Genomic DNA, 15,202 nt, shown 5'->3' with positions numbered 1-15,202 from the left:
TCCTTTCAATTGTCCCTCTTTGAAGCCAAAGCTTTCCCCCTAAAGAAGTCATTCCAGATCTTTGATCATCTTTGTCACTCTTGGCTAACCTTTTCTAGTTCAGCTCTTTGCTTTCTGAAATGGGGAAACAGCACTGTGTAGAGTATTCACAGTGCACATGCACCACAAATTTATGCAAGGACATAATGATGTTACCTGTTTTGCTCTCTGTTCCTTCTCTAATAATTCCTAACGTGGTATTTACCATTTTGATTACAATGGAGTGCTAAGCCAGCATTTCCATAGAAGTATTTACTACAATATCAGGTCTCGTTCATGACTTAATAATCACTGCAGTACTCATCACTGTATATGTAAAATTAGGATTGTTTCTCCTTCTGTTCATCACTTSATATTTATATGCATTGAATTACATCTGATCAGTCACTCACTACACAGAAGGCTTTCCACAGCTCTCAGCACTCAACCCTTATTTTTACTATCCTGAATAACTTGAAATTGTCAGCAAGCACATTATCATTGTTCACCCTCTTTTCCAGATCATGTATGAGTATGTTGAACAGCTGAAGCACAGATCTCCGCAGGATTCCACTGTGAAAACTGACCATTTACTCCTATACTTTTTGTTTCAGCTACTTGTCCATCTGTCGACTTTCCCGCTTATCCCATACCTGCTTACTTTCTTAAGAAGTCTCTGATGAGGGACCCACTGAACTATTTTTGAAACTTCAAGAAGAATGTATAAACCAAATTTTCTATCCCACGTTTGTTGCCTCCTTCAGAGAACTCCAAGAGATTTATGAGACATGCCTTTCTCTACAATAGTTATGGTAAGTCTTCAATATATCACATCTACCCACATGCTACTGACTTCATTCATTCCTAAAAAAAAGCAGACACTGGATTCCTTCCCATCTTATGCTCTTCTCCAGGTCTGCCCCAATTAGGCTACAATGATCGTGGTGCACAGGGAGTTTTTCCAAGTGCTAACACTGACATATCCCAGGACTATAAAGTCAATTGTTCCCATGAAATCCTGCCTGAAGCTGCACTGAGCCACACAGGACAGCTTCCCCACTCCTTTCTGACAGGTGTATAAGAAAGGTCCAGCGGAGCATTACTAAGATGATTAAGGGACTGGAGCATCTCTCATATGAGGAAAGGCTGAGAGAGCTGGGACTGTTCAGACTGGAGAAGAGAAGACTGAGGGGGGATCTTATCAATGCGTTTAAATATCTGAAGGGAAGGAGTAAAGCAGATGGGGCCAGACTCTCCTCAGTGGTGCCCAGTAACAGAATGAGAGGCAACGGGCACAACCTGAAACACAGGAAGTTCTGTCTGAACATGAGGAAAAACTGCTTTACTGTGAGGGTGACTGAGCACTGGATCAGGTTGCCTAGAGAGGTTGTGGAGTCTCCTTCCTTGGAGATATTCAAAAGCCACCTGGACACGGTCCTGGGCAACGTGCTCTAGGTGACCCTGCCTGAGCAGGGGGTTGGACCAGATGATCTCCAGAGGTCCCTTCCAACCTCAACCATTCTGTGAAAGGTCAAGAATGGCTGCAATGAGAAGGGGAGCTCTCCCATCACATTTGCATGCCAGTGCTCCTTTTCTAACACAGGAAAGCTTCCTGGCTCTGAGGTGCAAGATTTGCAGCTCTGCTTACTGGTAATGGGCTGTCTACATGTGGCCACTCACACAGCTCTTAACATCTTCTGCCACAGGGCTTCCTCAAAAACAGCTTTGAAACAAGGGGTTTGGTTCCACACTCAGAATAGCAGTACAGGTGCAGCAGATAGAAGACTGAAACAGCTGATGTAACTTACAAGCCATTTGTCACACACTTTGTTTAATTTCTTAGAGTGAAAAAGATGGAAGAATATAGGATTCATCACTTTAAATGCTATATAATGACAAATCAGCTAGTGCATTTAACAACTGAAATATACTTCATAGACAGTAATGGATACTGTTAAAGTGTAACCTAGTATTCAGATTATCAAAGGAAGAGTCTATCAATTTTTTTTTTTTTATAAAAGTTGTTTTTTCCATGTATTGAAAGTGGCTTTTTGTGATTTCACAGGGCATTAGACTTTGTGTGTCTCATTTGCTGCACCCAGAGGAATTTCATCCTACTACATTAAAAAATACCTTGGGATGCTGGCTAAGCTTTTAACTTTCCAGAACACACTTCCATTTCTGTCTCCATCCCAGCAGTTACCTTCTTTGAATGTCTTATTTATACACACATGTATATAATGTAATTCACAAGTCATATGTCCTTTGTCACAACAATCAGGAGTTAGTGTCTATCCCTTTGTGCCAAATCCATGGTCATTAGCCAAGTTTTTACCAGACATGTTTGGAAGGTATACACCTAATCTCAAACAACACTTACATCTGTATCTGTGCCTTTGTTTTCCTGGTGCATTACACAGATGCAGAAACAGGAAACTACTTCATTTTGCAGCAGATGTCATGCAGAAGATGCATACTGCACACACATACAGACACACTTGGATATGCTTTCACTCTCATGTTATTTTTTTTTCTTTTAAGGTAAAGTACAGGACATTGTAGCTGAGTGTTACCAATATTAAAGCAGGACTACCTCTTAGCAGAGGATCATCCCAATCACATCACCATAACTACCACCTATTATAAGTGCCATCACAAAAACCACTACCATATGCATCTTTTATCCTTCCTCTAAAACCATGGCAACCAAATACTCTTATCACCAATAATTCTGTCTCAGTGGTAAGCCTGGTCTCCCATCTTGTCCCAAGTTCTCAACGCCTCTAGCTCCCTGCACACTTGCCCTTTCTGTTATTGTCACTATTACCACATTGGCTCAGATCTTGCTGCTGTAAGATCTTTCTTCTGATAACAAGGCTCAAACACAGCAAGCACCACCCCAAAAGTGGTATCTTGCTACAAAGCAAATTTGGGGGAAGGTTTAGTACACTACTGAATCTAAGCTTCCTACCGGGTCTTCCTCAGATGCATTACGACTTCACAAAGCTGTTACTGGAACTGATGGTCGAGCTTGGTAGGTGACTTGAACCTGCTGTGCACCACACACAGGCAAAAGAATAGAAGGGGTCTAGGCACAGCACAGTTGTGCAATTTGCAAGACTGTCTTTTTAGAGCACCACTATAGTCTATCGTTTCCAAACACAAGTTGTTCGTAAAACATAGCTAGGTCACTCACTGAAATGTAGCCCATTCCCAGCACAAGATGCATATTAACTTTCTTTTAAAATAATTACAGGGAGAATTTCCAGGGCAGAACAAGCCGCATAGCATTTTTTATGGTTTGTTACAACAAAAAGGGATCCTGAGTGCATGCTGCTTCACTTATCTTCACAGCAGTAGCCCAGAAAGTTCTTTTCCCCAAGAGCTCCACCCTGCTTTGACTAGAGTTGCTCACAAGAAAATGGAGGATATTCCTTCTGAAAGTGCAGAGGAAGACGCACCCTTAAATTTTTGCATTAATTCTCCTCACCATTGCAAGTAGCAACTTGATGCATTTCTCTCCTGCATTTTCTCACAACCTCCAATATTATTACAGTGATGCACAACACCAGAGAATATAATTGCCATAGTGATTACTTACAGCCATTACATTAAGCTTTAAAATGCTCCTTTCAAATTGAACAATGTTTTTTTCAAAGTCAACAGCTGGTTCACAGCTTGAAAGCAACAGTTAAGATAAATTAAATAAAAAGGGTAATAAAATCACAGACTAAATTTAATTTCTGAAGCACATGCAAACTTCAGCAAAGCCTTTAAAATATCTTTTAAAAAAATCCAGAGAAACAAAAGTCAATACAACCAATAATTATACTATGCTCATTAATAAGAATGTGATGTATGAACACAAATAACTATGTACACTTCTAAATATACTTACAACAGAGCACACAAAAAAAATTCATGCAGCATTTACAGCCCCGGTCTGGCGGCTAAATCAAAGAGAAGTTTCAAATGAGATTAGCAAATCTTGTGAAGAAGAAAAAAATGTTTAGATGTATATTCTTCCTCTCAAGGTATATGTGTATATATAAAGTGTGGTTAATAAAAATGACACTTTCATGACATTAGGGTAAAAAGGCAATCTGGTGTATGCTCAAGGTCAGTATAGTGCCAGGAGCCTTTATCAGCTCTTGAAATGCACCACCAGAACAATATGTAAGGCTTACATTTCTAGAGCATACAACTTCATTTAAATGCCAAGAGACTTTTCTCTGGCCTGATCTTCTGTTTGCCATTAGGAGAACACTATTCACCATTCGAATGGCCTCTCCCTGGCTAACAATTGAGTGCCAAAAATAAACATTCATTCTGATGAGGCAAATAAACTTGATGAGTCACATGSTGAGTCTCTTTCACACTTTTCTAAGAAAGCCTTCCGCTTACCACACCTTTCCAAACAGGCTGACTAACAAGCTGTTCATTTGCCTCTGTTCTTTACATTGTTATCAGCTGTTCAATACCTTAACATCCTATTGCAATTGAAAAAGAAAGGGGCACAAGAATCAAGAGTAAATATTCCACCTTCTTTATAACAATTATTTCTTTCTGCCTTATCAGAAATGGTGTTTCTCATCAGCGCTTGTAGCTAGAAGAAATCTCCCAAATCAGTTTTCCTTTCAACTCTTTCCAGTGGACCAACAGATTTGGTGTCAGTTTTACCACACATGCATATGAGACGGACAGATTGCAACAGGAGGTATATTCTGAGTCACACACCATTTTCCTTCTTCCCTTGCTGTTCATCACTTGCAAGAGACTCTGTGGCAAAAGTAAGGCATGAGTTTCCAGGCACCAACCTGGCCAGACAGTTGGGTTTCAAAATACAGGAAATAGTGAAAAAAAGGGCCTAGGACCTAAAGGTACGCCCAGAGACCTGCCACTGATGTCAGCGAGAACTGTACCAAAAATTGTACTAAGAACAAGCTACACAGCAGCTGTTTGTTAGTTATCACTTTTAATATACATTGGAATCTCTGGGTCGATATCCGTTTGCTACATACATTGGCCAGACCCTACCTGCAAGCACAGATGAAAGTTTTCCTTGGACTTTTCCCAAAAATAAAGACCCTGACAGTGTTTCATTTTACTAGCACATAAAGGTTCTTCACTTTTTCACTTAATTCTCTCATAGACCAAAATCCTCCCTAAATGAAAGTGGAAAATACATAAAATATGCACTGTTTTAGTGTTTTTTCTCCCTTCTTTGTAACCACAGCTTTTGATTTTTTTGCCTTCTTTCAGGTTTACTCACGTTAATAATAGGTTTTAAGCTTTAACCCTATTATTTTGTGGAACAGGGGTTTTTTTTGAAAAAACAAACCGAAATATCTAAATGCATATATCTAATCTCTCACTTGCCAAAAACGATTTGGAAATGGCAAAGTGCAGAAGCTGTTTTTTATGATAAAAAAATTATTCCAGAATCTAGAGCAATTTTGGACATTATTTTTGTTTCCTATTTTTTAAGGAAAATATTATTTTATAATATAAGCAATTAAAGCAAATCAAAAAAGCTGCAATTATGCAGATTAAATCCTAGAAGGGACAGTGTGTTCCCTTCTGAATCCCGTAATTGTCTCATACATTCATCTACAAAGAAGCTGCAAAAACCAGATCATCAATTCCTGTCCACATCCCCTGTCATCTCTACTTCTCTCAAGGAAAATGCTGTCTTCTGTGCTTCTCCCTGTAAGTTTTGCTCCAGCACATTTTATCACTGAAAGAATAATTTCATGGGGCAGAATCCTGTGGGTGTTAGGTGAGTGACCCAGGCAACAGTTCTGTGCGATTCTACTTCTGTGTAAAGTTTCTGCATTGTGTTCAGTTTTGCTTAAAAACTGAAGTGAAATTTAATAAAAAGATGCTGATATTGCCACATTATCACAAGCTTAAACTGCAATAACAGATCAGAGCATAGCTCATCTATTCCAATGCTCTAGATTATTTTGTGAAGCATACAGATCTGCATGCCTTATAAAAGCATTCATCCCACCAAACATAACTGGAGTATTCAGATAAATTACCATTGTTGTCACGGTACTCCTTCCAACGCACAGGTTCAGTGCATATTGACACGTGTGTAACCCACACCCTCAACAGTCTCCAGGACAGTGGCACACTGTTCTCCATTGGCCCTCAACAGACCACAAACATGAGTTATTAATTCACCATCCAAGACTCGGAGAAAACATGCTGAAACTCCTGATCCTACCACCGCTGGGCCAATAAATGTAGACATTTCTGTCAAACAGCAAAGTGCTTCTGAAAGAGAAGGCTGTGAACCGTGCACCACGATGACCAGTGCTGTTACACTGCTGCTCACTTTTACTTCTTACACGTCATGAGGATCCTCTTTTACATGGCTGGGGCTTTACACGGTAGGTAATGAGGGAGCTGTACCCAGGGCTAATCAGGTCTGGGGTGCTATGTGGTAGAGAATCACAGTACACAAGGCCAAGGTAAGACACAGAAAAGAACAGACCTCATCACAGTACTGTCTTCTCGCTGGCTGTGGAAGGGCAACCATGTATAAATAGCATTCTAGATGCAAAAATGTAGCTTTGGAGCTTTCAAAAGCATGAAGCACAACTGGAGAAGACTTAAACAGAGCTTTACCCTGCACCTATTAGTAGCATATATGATTAAAAAGAAAGGAGGAAGCAGCTGTATTTCTGGCACCAGTTGGCTCTAAAGCACTCAGTGACTTAAGTTTTCAGTAAAGTTAGGTAGAGACTAACTAGAAAGGTATCAGAAATTTGTGGAGTATTGTACTCCATGTAAAAATTAAACTCAGAGATGTTTATAAACACATAGCACAAAAAAGGTGAAAATACACTCAAATGTTTGTGACAATGGTAACGTCGAAGACCTAATTATCTCATTTTGGGAGACCGAATCACCAGCAAGAAACAGATCATGGTTTGGAACCAGGTTAAAACACACAAGGGGAGATTACAGAGCAACAGAGAATTAACTCTTGACAACACAACTGGAATTTGCCATGCAAGCAAAGTCATTCTTCCAAACTGAAGTTCACTGCAGACAGGATGTGCTCCAGCACCATGAACAGGACTGAGAATCCCAAATGCTACACCAGAACGTCTGGGGAGAAAAAGGCCTGTGAAGCTCAGAGAATAGGGACTAATGTGGAAAGAAGAGATTAGCTAGCTACTTGCTCGAGGAGTCATTGGGACTACCTTTGTAGTAAAGACTGCACTAAGTACACATTCAAAGGAATAAGTATCTAAAAAGAGGATATATCTCATTCCTTACAAGGAGAGACATCTCTGTGGAAGTGGATTACACCAAGTATATTTCCTACACTTGGTGCACAAGCAAGATTTTGGCAGGCACCCTGAGAACAAGAGGAGGTGCTGACATATATTCAGTATGTGATTCACCCCACCTGCCCTTATGCACCTAAAAGGCAAGAGGGAATCTGAGCTAGTCTTTTAGTCTCCTTCTGTAGCCCAAGGAGAGAAATGGACAATGCAGAGAGCAATCTATTCTACACACTTGCCTACCTTAAATATCCATCTCAGGCTCGCTCTCAGAAGGCATCTCTCTCTCCGTTCACTCAAGAGAGAGTCCTAGAGTGGTTTAAGCTGGATGCCTAGTGGAGTCTAGTCTAGTCCTAAATTAAATGCCCCCACCTAAGGTCCAACTGAGACAGTGGAAAATGGACCCCCTGCCATAAACCATGGAAACGAATAAATACACCATTACAAATCACCAGATTGTCTGGATACTAAAAAGCTTACTGAGAAAAATTCTCAACAAAGCACTGCAAACACAGATGCAATAGATATTTGATGCACAAATTATTGTAAAAATTTTTTGTTTCTTTCAATGTTGAAGGAGCTGTCTGCACATGTATGCAAATAAGAAATCAAAGAAGATTCAAATTAACATAAACAAAAAAAGAAATAAATAAATTTTAATAATAGTTTAATTCATATAATTTCCATCCAGCAAAGGTAACCAAGGCTACATATGTAGCCAATGCTAAACACCGAAAGCATCTCAGCTGCGTCTCAGCAGACACACATATGTCCCAGATGGATGTTACATAACATTTTTGGAAAAAGAAGTGTTTTCCAGTGATTTCTGAAATTGGAACTGGGTGTGCTGTTATAGCCTGTTCCAGAAAGAACATCGCGTGTCCTACACACAGTGCAATGAAACGTATTCCAAAGTGCCAAGCATAACGCTACCTTACCTCAGTTAAAGTTATTCCATCTAGTAATATCAGAGAAATTATGACAATATGTTGTTCTACATTAAAGTACATGACAGCGCTATTTGAGAGACCTGGCAGCTGCCGCTCTCAGCAGAGCAGATGGCAGTGATAAAAACACAATGTAGGGAACAGGTTGATAAAGACATACCCGTCATTACACTTTCACTTTACAATTACGCTCGACTGAGAGATACAATCGAAATGCATGGCTCTGTCACTCTCAAGCAGGAGGAACTTGCTTATCTGAAGAAAATCACTCCTGTGTAACAATTAATTCTGTACATATTATTAATCCATATCATTCATCTCCTGTCCACAGGAGCAGGAAGATGCAGCCAGAAAAGACATCCAGAATCTTTAAAGTCTTGTGTGTTCACTCTTTTGTTCTTCCAGAGCGAGAGACAACCATTCATCCTCTTTAGTGAATAGTCAGGGTCAGCCATGATAACAGACGCTTCTGTAAATTACCACTTCACACTCCCACCTAAGGACCAGAGGGCACCTCACCCTGTCTAGTCTCTCATTTTCATGTTTTGGGTTTCTTTAATGAATATAATGCTCATGGAAGGTTTTGGCCAACAGTCCTGGATAGAGAAACAATCAATGTAACCTAAAACACACATGGCAGGGCTGCTGCAGCAGTGCCAGCTTTTCCTCTACTTCATCTCTGCCCCCAGGCATACAGGCTTTGGCTGGCAGACACTTCTCTGCCAAGATGACCAATAAAGGCATACACCACCCAGGCCAGGCACGGCAGCATCTTCCTGATGCAGACTCCCAGAGGGAAACTGAGTTGCATCATTTCACAGAACCACCAAAATAGTCAAAATCGGTCACTACTGGTGTGGAACAAGTAACCCTGACGGGCACAGCTTCAGGAGCACTCAGCAGCAGGGTGGCTTACATGTCTGTGGCTACCACTGGACATCAGTCCTACAGGGAGACCATCAAAACACTGACATCAACTAAACTACCTTCTATCCCATGTCAGAATCAATCCTCAGATGCCAGTCCTGCTTAGATCATCCACTGGAAATACTGATTCAAAGAACAAGGATGCCAAACAACATTCATGGCGAACAAACTACTAGAAAACAATCAACTAGAATCAACTTAAAGTTCTAGCCAAAAATCTGTTAGTTTCTGTAACAGAAAATCTAGGCCTGAGGCACGAACATAAAAAGCGTATATGATGTTTATTTTAATATATGACCTCCAACCATGGGACTTGCTAAAAGTTAATTCCATCCTTGCTAATTAAGTAATCAGAGCAATTAACCTTGTAGTACATGTGTGTTAGTTTTAAAACGTCTGTAAACTAAATAATAAGTGTTTTTGCATTATATATGTCCTTACAAGATGTTAGTGGAGACAAGTTGTATTTTTGAAGATAACTGAAAATTAATCTGTAACAACACAATAATTATCGATACTGTAATGTAATACTAATGTAATGGTAATTAACATGCTAAAATATAGCATGGCTGATACACAACTAATAGATATAGCTAAGTGCATATATAATTTAAATGGGTTAGAAATAAAGACTATCATGTTTTAAGACTTTGCACAGAGAAAGAGCTGTTTTTCCTAGAAAGAAGTTTCTCATATCTGTTATTCATTTTGCTTCTGCTAGAACAAATATGGTAAGCCTGATAATAACCTGTTAAGATACTCTAGTTGAAATTCTTATATAAGATTAGATATAATATTAAATTTAAATCTTGTGGGGTCTACTATGCAAACATACACTATATCCTAAAACAATCTCAGAAATGTCAGTTAACAGTTTAGGAAACAATTAAAAAGCCAGGCATTTAACTAGTTCATTGTTTTATGAAATGGCATAAAAGCCTAGTAAAGAGGGCAGAGTTGACAAAAGATGGAACCCTAAGAGCCTGTTACAAGGTAAGATTTATCAGAAAATGTTATTTAGCTGTCCTGTCCCATTCCTCCTGCAGCAGTCAGAACTTGACATTTCCAATGGAAGGTGGCAACACTGATCTTTAATGCAATGCCTATACTAATATGTGAAGGAAATTAATTCTATGATGACTTGAAGTGGATAAGTTAATTTATATCAGAAGCTTGACAGCTCTTAATTTGAATTCACAACTGCAAATATTATTCGCCATGAAAATACTAGATGTTAAAAATGTGGTTACAAATCTTGGATCTCTACAAGCTCCACCTCTCTCCCCATGCCCTGAACTGGATATGCTCCATCTTGCAGGTTGTTTTTGTACTTTCAAGTTCTCCACTTGCAAAGGCATCATGCAGTTCTGGATCTATCGACTGCTCACCTGTCATGATGACAGACTCTTTCCTTTAATAGCCTCACTACAGTTACTGCTAGACCCTCTTTCCTTTGTACAAATTGGCAAAATAATACCACCTAGAGGCTAATGTGTTTCAGGGTCCCCTCTTTACCAACCATAGAGACACAAGTAATGCCAGCCTAGTGGCATAAATCTTATTAAGTTTAATAAGATAATATATTAAATGAATATTTCTTAAGATAACAGGATTTATAAAATACTGTGACAGCCTTCAAATGTTCTGAACTAGACATTTAGTTTAGAAGAAATGCAGTGAGTAAGGAATACGCTAAGACTGTGAACTCAGACCCCAAGAAGGAGGAAAGTACCTACACTGAATGGCAGGATGAGCCACAAAGCCAATTGTGAAAGAAAGATAGGAGAGAGCAAAAGGAGCAGAGGAGGAGAAAGTAGTTCCTGAAAGTTTCCAAGAGCCGAGCAACCCAGGAAGAGAGGAACAATAAATTGTCCAACACACCTCTCCCAGCTAGTGAATGAGGCAGCTGAAAAGGAGTCCTACTGTTCAACATAACTTTCACAGTTTTATATTGGTTTATCTTCTTTATAAAATGGGAAGGACATATACCAAGAAGGTAACTTTTGCTTCTGTTGTCATAAATTTGTTTTCATTTAAGAGGAACTGCAGTTACTCTGATGAGCACAGTGTAAATTGCTGCTTAGGAAACAACCACCACTGAAAATCACAGTGAAAGGAAACTCTGATTCTCAGGATGGGATTTCCCCATTAAGCTGCAACAATCACTTCAAGACTGGTCTCATGAACCGCCACAGTAAAGCCAGAAGTCTCCCAGAAAGCATTTTCCAATGACTCTCTTGCAAAACACAAGCAATAAAGAGACAGATTGCTTCTTTTGGTAATCCCAGAGTGCAAGGTTGTCAAAAGGGACATGGAGTTCCTGAGGAGCTGAGTGGCAGCCTGAAATCCCGCAGAGGAAAAAAAAAATCTTTGGCACTGCTGTTGTGCTCCTGCAGTAGTTGTCTGAGAAATTACTCAGTATAAGAATACACCTCATAAAAGCAACAAAAGGACTTGGGTCACAAAGCATATGGGATTTGAGACAAGATGGTCCAACAGCACAGTTTCCCCACACTTGCCCTCTTCAAGAAGTGTCCTTAGTCAAACTGATCCTTGTTTGCCCCTTCTACCAGTATTTGCTCTGTATTGGAGAAGCAACCAACCAAGGCCACAATAGCTCTCTGTGGTGCTTCGAACGTTTTCGCTCACATCGGCCGAGATCTGCAGAAGTGCTAGAATTAGACCCAAGATACTGCCTGGAAACTCCCTTGCATTGTTGTATGTGATGTGGTTGTGGAGAGGGTTTCCTCTTTAATACAAATTCCAGATAAAGTCAATCCATCTGATATTGTTTTGCCAATGAACAGTTCAAGTAATTTACAAGTCCCTTGTAGGGTTTATGTATTTGGGGCATCTGTTTAGCTTTTATTACTTCTGGCCTTGGCTCCCACACTCCTTCACAGATCAAATAACTGCTTTCCCTGCTTGCTAATTCAAACAGCTGGTTATTACTCACCAGACTCCTGCTATACTCGCCTGGGGAAGAATCATAAATAATTGTGTACAAGCAAACAGATGCTGTCATTTTAAAAACTGATCCATCTAGTAGAAATGCCCCACTTAGGACTCAAGTGGTGAATCACTGAGCATGTGTCTTGATGTCATTTCAATAAAATCAAAAACAATGGCAGGACTCTGTTGATTAATTCAAATTAGTAAATGGGGGAAGAGTGTTGTAAAAGAGAATAGTACTACAAATAAATAATTAAATTCTGAACAGGCCAAACACCTGCTCTTCCTAGTGAAGACAAAGACAGGGTAAGATACAGAGCATTTTTTTGATAATTGGTGCAACTAATCACTTTTCCATCAGTGGCAGTCAAAGTAACATCAAGTAACTGTGGATCCTGAAATCTATGACCATAAAAAGACAGAATATAGATGGCTTATCAGACCTTATTTTCTCTCTTAATGTTGTACCTGTTTTTTGCAATACAAAATTTCTTTTTGATTGTCAGTGCTAGGAGAAAGTGAACTGCCTGGTGCACACTTACAAAATATGCAGAACATAAAACACAAAATGCTTTGCAGTCTATACCACAAGCAGCATTAAGAAAAGATTATTGGTACCAGCTCTTCATTCCTGTTTTATAAGGACTTTTTTTCAGGGTTAGGCAGTTTGGCTTCCACAATCTTTAAAAATTTGGCTCCTAATGAAAACAGTATGGGTTCCAGAGACGGTGGCACAATCTGCAAGAAACTGGAATGCTCTTCCACATCAATTTCTCAAAGTTACACAGATGACAATCTTTGTTCGGTGGTAACATGGAGTATATTCACTTTGTTGACTTAGAATGGAAATGACTAGCACTGAAGTCACCCACCTCCTGGGTCAGACAGCTCATAACAACAAATCTCTGCATTAATCACCAGATAGCAAAACTACCCAATTCAGCCTTTGCAAATCCATTTGCTTCCAATAAAGACAATTTCAACCAAATTATTAAAACACATGTATGACATTACAAGCTGTTAGTGGATATTATTTGAAGACCAAAGGCCAAATACACTACAACAAGACTTAATACACACCTAAAAACCTATCTTTATTTGCTTAACAAATGTACACCTCAGCAATTTCAAAACTATTGATGCTATATTAGCATTCAAACCATTGTGCCAAAATATGATGACTGACTAAGAAACAATTACCTCCCAGGGTACGCCTCAAGAGAGACATTGAACCTCTCCCAGTACTCTCGCATAAATACTCAAGCAAAAACTAAAATCTACTCCCAACTGCTTCTTCACCTACAGCAGACCTGATTAAGGTCACCAAGGTTATAATGCCTCATCATTCCTCTAGAGAGGGCAAGTTCAGAACAAGGTGTTACATGAAATACCAGAAAGAATATCCAAATCTTCAAAATGCAGTTCATGAAAAGATTTCTAATATTTAAACTAGAGAAACTATGGTTTAGCAAGAATCATTTTAACTAACTTAAAGAGGAGTAAAATTTCTTAAAAATGGCAATACAAATTGGACTGTCCATAAACACAAGACTAGCAACATTTGCTAACATTGTAAATACCAAATATTGAATCCATGGTCTAATTAGAACCATTCCTTGCCAGTTAAATACTTTCTCATATAGTAGCATATATTACCATTTAGTGATCAAGAAGGAGCACATTCTAGATAAATATGCTAAATCATAAAATCGTAGCTCCAGAACAAATTTCAGGTGCCAAGAGCAAGGCAGTCAGAAGACAGTGAATAGGTAAGCAATGGACCAGCAGAGTAAGCTTATGCAGCAAGTCTGAAGAATGACAAACAGAAGAACAGGAAGTCATTCAAACAAGATAGCAGGAGAATGGGCTGGAAGAGATTCACAAAAAGCAGTGACAGAAGGACTCAAATCATCTAATTTTTATGAAAGCACTTATGACTAAGCTTCGAACCAAGGAGAATGACTGTTCTCTCAGTATTAAGGTTTATGATTTTAACTTTTTCTGTAAAATTAAGACTTTGCATCAAGCCCAAAGATTTGAATACCACACAGAAGATATCTTTAGGATATTTCATGAGCTACGAATACCTTATTTCTTATTATTTGGCTTTAGATTTGGATTCATGATATTAACACATTCCTCAGAGCTACTGAATTTTAATACTGACTACAAAAAAAATATTATTTTACTTAAGCACTGATAACACATTTGGGGCACATTACCAAATCAAGCTGGGGCTAAAAGATGCCATGCAATTACTTAAATGTTTGTTAGGAGAATGAGGTGCATATTCAATACAAGAAATACGTTGTCTTCAAGGAGAGAGCAAAAGCATGCAACATAAACCACCAAAAAGACATTGCCTCGCAGTGGTGTTCATCACCAACGTTTCTAAGTTCCTCTCATGTCAATCAGATCTGCACACAATGTCCCAGATGGGCTTTCCTTCTAATACTTAAGATCAACATCAATCAGAATTTCTCCAGGTCTTCCAGTAGTCATCTACTTGTTAGTATCAGTCCTAACTTTGGAACAGAAAGATTTCCAGAAAGAGAACAGCTATCTTTCCTCACACAATCATTGTACAGGTAACAAGGTAAACTATAGTAGAAAGAGAACTGCATTTGATTTGTAAGTTCTCCCTTCAAGCCAATAACTGTACCAGTCACGCAATTAAAAAATTCCAGTACACTTGAAGGTGAAAGGCCCAAATGACATTTATCCAGATTGAGGGTTGGTGAATACTACACTGCTCATGGAGACTTGAGCTTTAGTCTCACTGATCCTTTAACCTAGCAAATAATCAGCAATGCTGCCAAATGGCTCCGCTTTCTTTACCCCATGAAACCCCCTACGGCCCCTTCTTTACATTTGTACAAGCATTTGCAGAGCTGTGTCAGGAACCAGATAATGAGACTGATGCAGGCTAAAACAAACCTAGCAAAAATGGGCGCTTTTTAACTTAAATCACTTCTGCATTCCAGCTGATTACACAGCTTTATAAGGATTTGTGTCACCAGGTGCCACGGCCCACCCCCCCCGCAACAGGGCCCCCCC

This window comes from Apteryx rowi, unplaced genomic scaffold (assembly GCF_003343035.1).
Source record: "Apteryx rowi isolate R43461 unplaced genomic scaffold, aptRow1 scaffold_119, whole genome shotgun sequence".
NCBI classification, from domain to species: Eukaryota; Metazoa; Chordata; class Aves; order Apterygiformes; family Apterygidae; genus Apteryx; species Apteryx rowi.
The sequence above is the reverse complement of the archived record's forward strand: the minus strand, read 5'-3'. Positions refer to the sequence as shown.